We start from the raw sequence: 9165 nt of genomic DNA, 5'->3' as shown, positions 1-9165 counted from the left end.
GCAACCTGATAACAGCTAGTACAATGGATAGAATTGTATCTTACATGTCATTATTAACTCTGAATGTAAATTGTTTCAATACTCCCTTAAAAATATATAGACTGGTAGAAAGGATAAAAAACACAACCCAAATATCTGTTGCATTCAAGAGACCCACTTAATTCACAAATACTCCTATAGATTCAAGGTAAAGGGGTGAGGAAAAATATTCCATACAAATGGAAACCAAAAATGAGCAGAAGTAACCATTCTCATATCAAATAAAAGACTTTCAATTAACAACAGTTAAAAAAGAGACAAAGACGGTTTTGTCTTGTTTTGTTTTGAGTTGGAGTCTCACTCTGTCACCCAGACTGGAGTGCGGTGGCCGCTCCTGGCCACCGCAGTCTCGACCTGCTGGGCTCTGGTGATCCTTCCATCTCAGCCTTCCAAGTAGCTGGAACTACAGGCACACGCTACCATGCCCGGCTAATTTTTTTTGATTTATTGTAGAGATGAGGTCTTGCCAAGTTGCCCAGGCGGGTCTCGAACCTGCGGACTCAGGCAATTCACTCACCTCAGCCTCCCAAAGGCGCGGGATTACAGGCTGAGCCACCGACCCCGGCCAAAGATGGCTTTGATATAATGATAAAGGGATCAATCCAATGAGAAGACATAATAATTGTAAATATATATGTGCCTAACACCAAAGCACACAGCTTTATAAATCAAATTCTACTAGACTTAAAAAAAGAGACAGCAATACAGTAGTGGGAAACTTCAACACTCCATTGACAACAATAGACAGATCAACAGGGTAGAAAGTCAACAAAGAAACATTGTAGTTAAACAGGACTGGAGATGAAATGGACCCAGCAGGCATCTACAGAACACTCCATCCCAAAACTACAGAATATACATTCTTCTCATCAGCACATGAAACATTCTCCCAAATAGATCATGTGATAGGCCACAAATCAAATCTCAATAAATTCAAAAAAATTGAAATCATACCAAGCACCTTCTCAGACCACAGTGGAATAAAACCAGAAATTAAGTCCAAGAAGAACTCATAAAACCAAACAAAAACATGCAAGTTACACAATTTGCTCCTAAATGGTCCTTGGGTCAACAATGAAATCAAGACAAAAATGTTTAAATTCCTGGAACCAATGACAACAATGAAAGAAGTTATCCAAACCTCTGGGCACAGCCAAAACTGTGCTCAAAGGAAAATTATAGTACTTAAGGCCTACATTAATAAGACTGAAAGATAACATATTGACAACCTAACATCATACCTCAAGGAACTAGAAAATACGAACAAACCAAACCGAAAGCTAGCAGAAGAAAAGAAATAATGAAGATCTGAGCAGAACCAAACAAAATTGCAATTTTAAAAAAAACCAAAGGATTAATAAAACATAAAGTTCGTTCTTTGAAAAGGTAAACAAAATTGATAGACCACTAGTTAGGTTAATTAAGAAATGAAGAGAAGCTGGGCTCGGTAGCTCAGCCTGTAATCCCACGCCTTTGGGAGGCTGAGGTGAGTGGATTGCTTGAGCCCGCGGGTTCGAGACCCGCCTGGGCAAATTGGCAAGACCTCATCTCTACAATAAATCAAAAAACAAGCCAGGCGTGGTAGCGCATGCCTGTAATTCTGGCTACTCGGAAGGCTGAAGTGGAAGAATTGCTGGAGCCCAGCAGGTCGAGGCTGCGGTGGCTGGGAGCGGCCACTGCACTCCATCTGGGCAACAGAGTGAGACTACAACTCAAAAAAAGAAAGAAAGAAAGAAAGAAATGGAGAGAAAAGACTCAAACAAGCACAATCAGAAATGAAAAAGAAGACATTACAACTAATAAGATAGAATTCAAAAGATCATCCAAGACTGTTATGAATACCTCTATGCAAACAAACTAGACAATCTAGAGGAAATGGATGAATTCTTGTAAACATACCACCCCAACCATGAATCAGGAAGCAACAGAAACCCTGAACAGACCAATAATGAGTAGTGAGATTGAAACAATAATTAGGAGTCTCCCAACAAAAAAAAGTCCAGGACCTGTTGGACTCACAGCTGAATCCTACCAGATCTGCAAAGAACTGGAACCAATTGTACTAAAGCTATTCCACCAGACTGAAGAGGAGGGACTCCTCCTTAACTCATTCTACAAGGCCAGTATCACCCTGGTATCAAAGCCAGGAAAAGACAAAACAAAAAAAGAAAACTATAGACCAATATCCCTTATGAACATAGAAGTAAAAGTCCTCAACAAAATATTAGTAAACTGAATTCAGCAGTACTTAAAAAAATAGTACACCATGACCAAGTGGGTTTTATCCTAGGGATGCAAGGGTGATTCAACATACACAAGTCAATAAATCTTATCTACTACATAAACAGAATTAAAGACAAAAATTATATGATCATTTCAATAGATGCAGAAAAAGCATTCGCTAAAATCTAGCATCCCTTCATGATAAAAACCCTCAGCAAAATGGGCATAGAGTGGGGGAACCAGCACTATGGCATCACCTGTAAGATTGGCCTGTCCATCCTCAACAGCTCCCTGGCCAATTTAGAGGCCAAGTGCCTCCAGATGCTAGACTCTGGGGCTGATTATCTGTTCCTGGATATAATGGATGGGCATTTTGTTCCCAACATTACCTTTGGTCACCCTGTGGTAGAAAGCCTTTGAAAGCATCTGGGCCAGGACCCTTTCTTTGACATGCACATGATGGTGTCTAGGCCCGAACAGTGGGTAAAGCCAATGACCGTAGCAGGCGTCAATCAGTCTACCTTTTATCTCAAGGCTACTGAGAACCCAGGAGATTTGATTACAGACATGTAAGAGAACGGGATGAAGGTTGTCCTTGCCATCAAACCAGGAGCCACAGTTGAGTATTTGGCACCATGGGCTAATCAAATAGACATGGCCTTGGTTATGATAGTGGAACCTGGATGTGGAGGGCAGAAATTCATGGAAGAGATGATGTCAAAAGTTCACTGACTGAGAACCCAGTTTCCATCTCTGGATATAGAGGTTGATGGTGGTGCAGGTCCTGACACTGTCCACAAGTGTGCAGTGTCTGGCAGTGCCATCATGAGGAGAGAAGACTCAGATTTGTGATCAACCTGTTAAGAAGTACTTGATTGCCTTTCTGGCGGCAACGACCTACCCATGAGAACATGCTTCTCGCAAAGGACCCCTTCATCCCTCTCCAGAGGAGAAGAGGAAACAAAAGAAGAAGAGCCGGGTGCAGAGCCCAACTCCTATTTCATGGACGTGAAATGCCCAGGATGCTATAAAATCACCATGGTCTTCAGCCACGCACAAACAGTAGTTGTGTGTGTTGGCTGCTCCATTGTCCTCTGTCAGCCTACAGAAGGAAAAGCAAGGCTCACAGAAGGATGTTCCTTCAGGAGGAAGCAACACTAAAAGCACCCCAATCAAGATGAATGGGAAACCATCCCAATAAGCACGTTTTGGATTAAAAAAAAAGAAGTACTTGCTCAGAAACATTCTCTTAATCAATGAAACCACAAGGAGTCCAGTGTTGCTGCTCATGAAATCTCCTTTTTTCCTGGAAAACAGGAATATTGACTACCAAATCATGTTGCAAGTGAGCGAGTACTGCTTTCCTGACCAATTTATTCATTCCAGTGATTTAAATCTATTGTGCAGATTTTAAGTTAGAGATGAGGATGAGTGTGTATAATTACATTATTAGTGCTACAATTTGAAGATTAGTGTGGTGAAATACTCAGTTTTTACGAGGAAACTTGATTTTTATAAAGAGTAAACTTATGGCTGTATTAAGGATACAAACATATGGTGGCCGGGAGCGGCCACTGCACTCCAGTCTGGGCGACAGAGTGAGACTCCAACTCAAAAAAAAAAAAAAAAAGAAAGGAATGTGTCTTAATGCCTAAAAGAGGGCATATTAACTACAGTATAAAACAAATTTTTCTGCGTTTCTAATAAGAATTTTGTTGTTTCTCAGCGGTTTTCCAAAAGCAAAGGAAGTCCTTACATTTTTCTTTTTTAGTTTGTGATTGGTTCTTATGCGTAATAATCATAAGTAGCATGGAACTTTAAAATATGTTTGGGTGGGATGGCATATCATATTCTTGCATCTGAAAATTATCACTTTTCACCTTATACTTGATTCATAAAAGCTATAAAAACAAAAAAAGTAGGCATAGAGGGAACAGTCCTCAAAATAATAAAAGCTATTTGTAACAAACCCACTGCCAATGTCATCCTGAATGAAGAAAAGTTGAACACGTTACCCCTCAGAATTGGAGCAAAGATGCCCACTTTCACCAACAACTTCTCAGCAAGGTACTGGAATGCCTAGCCAGAGCAATCAGGCAAAAAATAGAATTAAATAAATAAGTAAATACAATAAAGAAGAAATCAAACTATCTTTGTATACTAATGATATGCTCTTATAACTAGGAACACTAAAGATTTCTCCAGGCTGGGCGCGGTGGCTCAGCCTATAATCCCGTGTTTGGGAGGCTGAGGTGAGTGGATTGCCTGAGCCCGTGGATTCGAGACCCACCTGGGCAACTTGGCGAGACCTCATCTCTACAATAAATCAAAAACGAGCCGGGCATGGTAGCGCGCACCCATAGTTCTGGCTACTTGGAAGGCTGAGGTGGAAGGATCGCCGGAGCCCAACAGGTTGAGGCTGCGGTGGCCGGGAGCGGCTACTGCACTCCAGTCTGGGTGACAGAGTGAGACTCCAACTCAAAAAAAATAAAAATAAAAATAAAATTCTCCAAAAGACTCCTGGACTTGATAAGTGTATTGGTAAAGTTTTAGGATACAAACTCAACACACAAAAACCAGTAGCACTGCAATACATCAATAGCAACCAAACTGAGAACCAAAGCAAGAACTCAATTCCACTTACAATAGCAGCCAAAAAGCTAAAATATCTAGTACTCTTATCAAGGAGGTGAAAGATCTCTACAAGAAAAACTACAAAACACTGATGAAAGAAATTGCAGAGGACACAAACAAACGGAGAAACATCCCATGTTCATAGATTGAAAGAATCAACATTATTACAATGACCACATTACCCAAAGTAATCTACAGATTCAATATAAACCCTATCAAACTACCAATGTCATTTTTCACAGAATTAGACAAAAAAAATCTCAAAATTCATATGGAACCAAAAAAGAGCCAGAATACCCAAAGCTATTAATCCTAAACAAAAAGAACAAAGCTGGAGACGTCACATTACCTGACTTCAAATTATACTACAAGTCTGTAGTAACCAAAACAGCATGGTACTCATACAAGAGCAGTCGCATGGACCAATGGAACAGAACAGAGAATCCAGAAATAAACCCAAACACCTACAACCAACTGATCTTCGACAAAGAGGTAAAAACACACAACGGGGAAAGGACACCCTATTCAAAAAATGGTGCTGAGAAAATTGGATAGCTATGTGCAGAAAAATGAAACTTGATCCTTATCTCTCCCCATATACAAAAATTAACTCAAAATGGATTAAAGGCTTACATGTCAGAACTGAAATCATAAAAACCCTAGAAGAAAACCTAGGAAAAACTCTTATGGACATTGGCCTAGGCAAAGAATTTATGGCTAAAACCACAAAAGCAAATGAAACAAAAACAAAAATAAGTGAGACTTAATTAAACCAAAAAGATTCTGCACTCCAAAAGAAATAATCAGCAAATAGGCAGCATACAGAATGGGAGAAGATACTCACCAACTATATATCTGACAAAGAACTAATACCCAGAATCTACAAAGAACTAAATAAATCAAGAAAAAAGCCAATACCCCCATTAAAAAGCGGGCTAATGGCATGAACAGACATTTTTCAAAAGAAGGTATACAACTGGCCAACTAACATATAAAAAAATGCTGAGCATCACTCATCATCGGGGCGATGCAAATTAAAACCCCAAGGAGACACCACCTTACACCAGTCAGAATGGTCATCGTTAAACAAGCAAACAAACAAACATCAGATGCTGGCGTGGATGTGGAGAAGAGGAAATGCTGACACACTGTTGGTGGGAGTGCAAATTAGTACAACCTCTGTGGAAAGCAGTATGAAGATTACTTAAAGAACTAAAAGTAGGTCTCCCATTTGATCCAGGAATCCCACTACTAAGCATCTACCCTAAGGAACAGAGGTCATGAGATAAAAATGTCTGCATCCACATGCTCATCGCAGCACAAGTTCACAATCACAAAGATGTGGAATCAACCTAGATGCCCAACAATCTATCAGTGGATAATGAAGATGTGGTATATATACGCCATGGAAAACTATGCAGTAGCCGGGCTCAGTGGCTCAGCCTGTAATCCCAAGCCTTTGGGAGGCTGAGGTGAGTGAATTGCCTGAGCCCGCAGGTTCAAGACCCACCTGGGCAACTTGGCGAGACCTCGTCTCTAGAATAAATCAAAAACTAGCCGTGTGTGGTAGCGCGCGCCTGTAGTTCCAGCTACTTGGAGGCTGAGGCGGAAGGATCACCGGAGCCTAGCAGGTTGAGGCTGCGGTGGCCGGGAGCAGCCACTACACTCCAGTCTAGGCGACAGAGTAAGACTCCAACTCAAAAAAAAAAAAAAAAAAAAAAGAGAAAACTATGCAGTCATAAACAAAGAATGAAATCATGTCCTTTGCAGCAATGTAGATGGAGCTGGAGATCATCGTCCTACTTAAACTGGCTTAGAAAAGGAAATCCAAACACCGCATGTTCTTACTCATATGTGAGGGCTAAGTGGTCACAAAGATGAAAATAATAGACCCTGGGGACACCAAGAAGGAAACGGGGTAGGAGGTTAGGCTTCAGAAACTACCTAAGGGGCACAACATTCACTATTTGGAGAACAGGTCACCGGAGACCCAATCCCTACCAGTATCTAAAATTTATTTATTCATTTATTTATTTTTGAGTTGGAGTCTCACTCTGTCGTCCAGACTGGAGTGCAGTGGTCACTCCCGGCCACCGCAGCCTCAACCTGCTGGACTCCGGCGATCCTTCCACCTCAGCCTTCCAAGTAACCAGAATTACAGGCATGTGCTACCAGGCTGATTTTTGATTTATTATAGAGACGAGTCTCGCCAAATTGCCCAGGCGGGTCTCGAACCCGCGGGCTCAGGCAATCCACTCACCTCGGCCTCCCAAAGCACTGGGATTACAGGCTGAGTCACTGAGCCTGGCCTCTAAAATTTAAAAAGAGGAAAAAGTAAAATATTACTGTCTGATTTTGTAGTTATCATACACAAGGACCTGTACTGTATCCTATAGAAAATTTGAAAATTTAAAATATGTAATCACAGTCTATCCTGAAACTGACAAGGAAATGTCCTTTATCAGTCTAAACACCATGAATAAAATGTAGCTTTTTTTTTCTTTTTCTTTTTTTGAGTTGAAGTCTCACTCCATTGTCCAGGCTGGAGTGCAGTGGGACACTCACGGCCATCCCAGCGTCGACCGGTGATCCTTCTGCCTCAACCTTCTGAGTAGCTGGAGCTACAGGTGTGTGTTACCATGCTTGGCTAATTTTTGATTTATTGAAGAGATGAGGTCTTGCCAAGTTGTCCGGGCTGGTTTCGAACCCGTCTACTCAGGCAATCCACTTGCCTCAGCCTCCCAAAGTGTTGGGATTACAGACTGAGCCACCAAGCCCGGTCATAAAACGTAGCTCTTAAGTTTAATGCCTGCTTTTAATAAATTTTTATCTACAGGTGGGCATTCCAATTTGAGATAGCGCATATATGATCAGAATTAAGACTAACTGCAAATATTGGAGTATCATGATTTCAGGAGCATATAGAATATTCAGAACAGAAACAGCCCCAAGCAAGTAGCAACTCATGAGTCTCTTCTGTTAGGTTGTTCATAATCTAAAACTGTTTTATTCTGGTTGATCTTGGTAGATCATATGCTTGCATTTTGTCAGAATTCATCTTGAAAAACTTTGGTTTTAAAGAATCCGTAAACTGAACATGGCCGCACATGCCTGTAATCCCAGCTACTTGGGACTTTGAGGTGGGAGGACTGCTTGAGCCCAGGAGTTTGAGACCTGCTTGGGCAAACTAGCAAAATCTCATCCCTACAAAAATAATAATAATAATAATAGTTGGGTGTGGTGATATATACCTGTAGTCCCAGCTACTTGGGAGGCTGAGACAAGAGGATTGCTTGAGCCCAGGAGTTTCAGGCTGCAGTGAGCTATGATCACACCACTGGACTTCAACCTGGGAAACAGAGCAAGCACCCGTCTCTAAAAAAATTAAAATTAAAATTAATGTAAAGCCTATGGGTTATGGATGGTTACATTAAGAGTCTTACTGGCCGGGCTCCGTGGCTCAGCCTGTAATCCCAGCAATTTGGGAGACTGAGGCGAGTGGACTGTCTGAGCCTGTGGGTTCGAGACCAGGTCAGACAACTTGGCAAGACCTCGTCTCTACAGTAAAAAATTAGCGGGGCGTGGTAGCGTGCGACTGTAGTTCCAGCAGCTACTTGGAAGGCTGAAGCAGAAGGATCGCTTGAGCCCAGCAGGTTGACACTGGGGTGGCCGTGAGTGTGCCACTGCACTCCAGCCGGGGCCACGGAGTGAGACTCTGACTCAAAAAAAAAAAGTCTTACTTTACTTTTGGGATACAAAATTAATTTCGATCCCCAAATAAAAAAGTATTTTGTATGAATTTGTGCAACCCCAGGGTTTACTTGTGAAAGCCACTGTAATAGTGTCTGATAAGCAGACAGAACAAGTGTCCTCCTCCTGGGATTTGAACACTGGTCTTCCTCATCTCGGGTTTGAAGCTCAGGGCTCCAGCCCTCAGTGAAGAGTCAGGTGCACGACGGTGGTGACTTGTTGAAGAGAACACTGGACAGCTCCGTCTGGTCTTTTACCAAAGTGGAAATCTCAAAATGTAACAGCTTAGCGTCAGGGTGACCATATAATTTATCATCCAAACTGGAACAATTTTGAGAGCGACAGGGAGCAGAAGGGGGCAGATATGAATAAGTGCACTGGGACCCGAGCATAAACCAGCAAAATGAGGGCGTCCTGGGAAAACTAGGTTGTGTGGTGACCCGAGCAGAGTCCTCTTGTGGGGATTCTGTGTTGAGACGCACTGGCCTGCCAGGAGCTGCTGCTTTTTTTTTTTTTTTG

General features: G+C 41.9%; 1 pseudogene; it reads left to right on the top strand.

Moving 5' to 3' along the window:
- The first annotated feature begins 2481 nt into the window (after positions 1–2481).
- The window catches only part of LOC103266575, a 9072-nt pseudogene continuing 2388 nt past the window's right edge, over positions 2482–9165 (top strand).

Source organism: Carlito syrichta, unplaced genomic scaffold (genome assembly GCF_000164805.1).
Source record: "Carlito syrichta isolate Samal-C Ts95f unplaced genomic scaffold, Tarsius_syrichta-2.0.1 Scaffold307225, whole genome shotgun sequence".
Classification (NCBI taxonomy): domain Eukaryota; kingdom Metazoa; phylum Chordata; class Mammalia; order Primates; family Tarsiidae; genus Carlito; species Carlito syrichta.
Note: the sequence above shows the minus strand (reverse complement) of the source record. Positions and strands in the feature narration are given on the sequence as shown.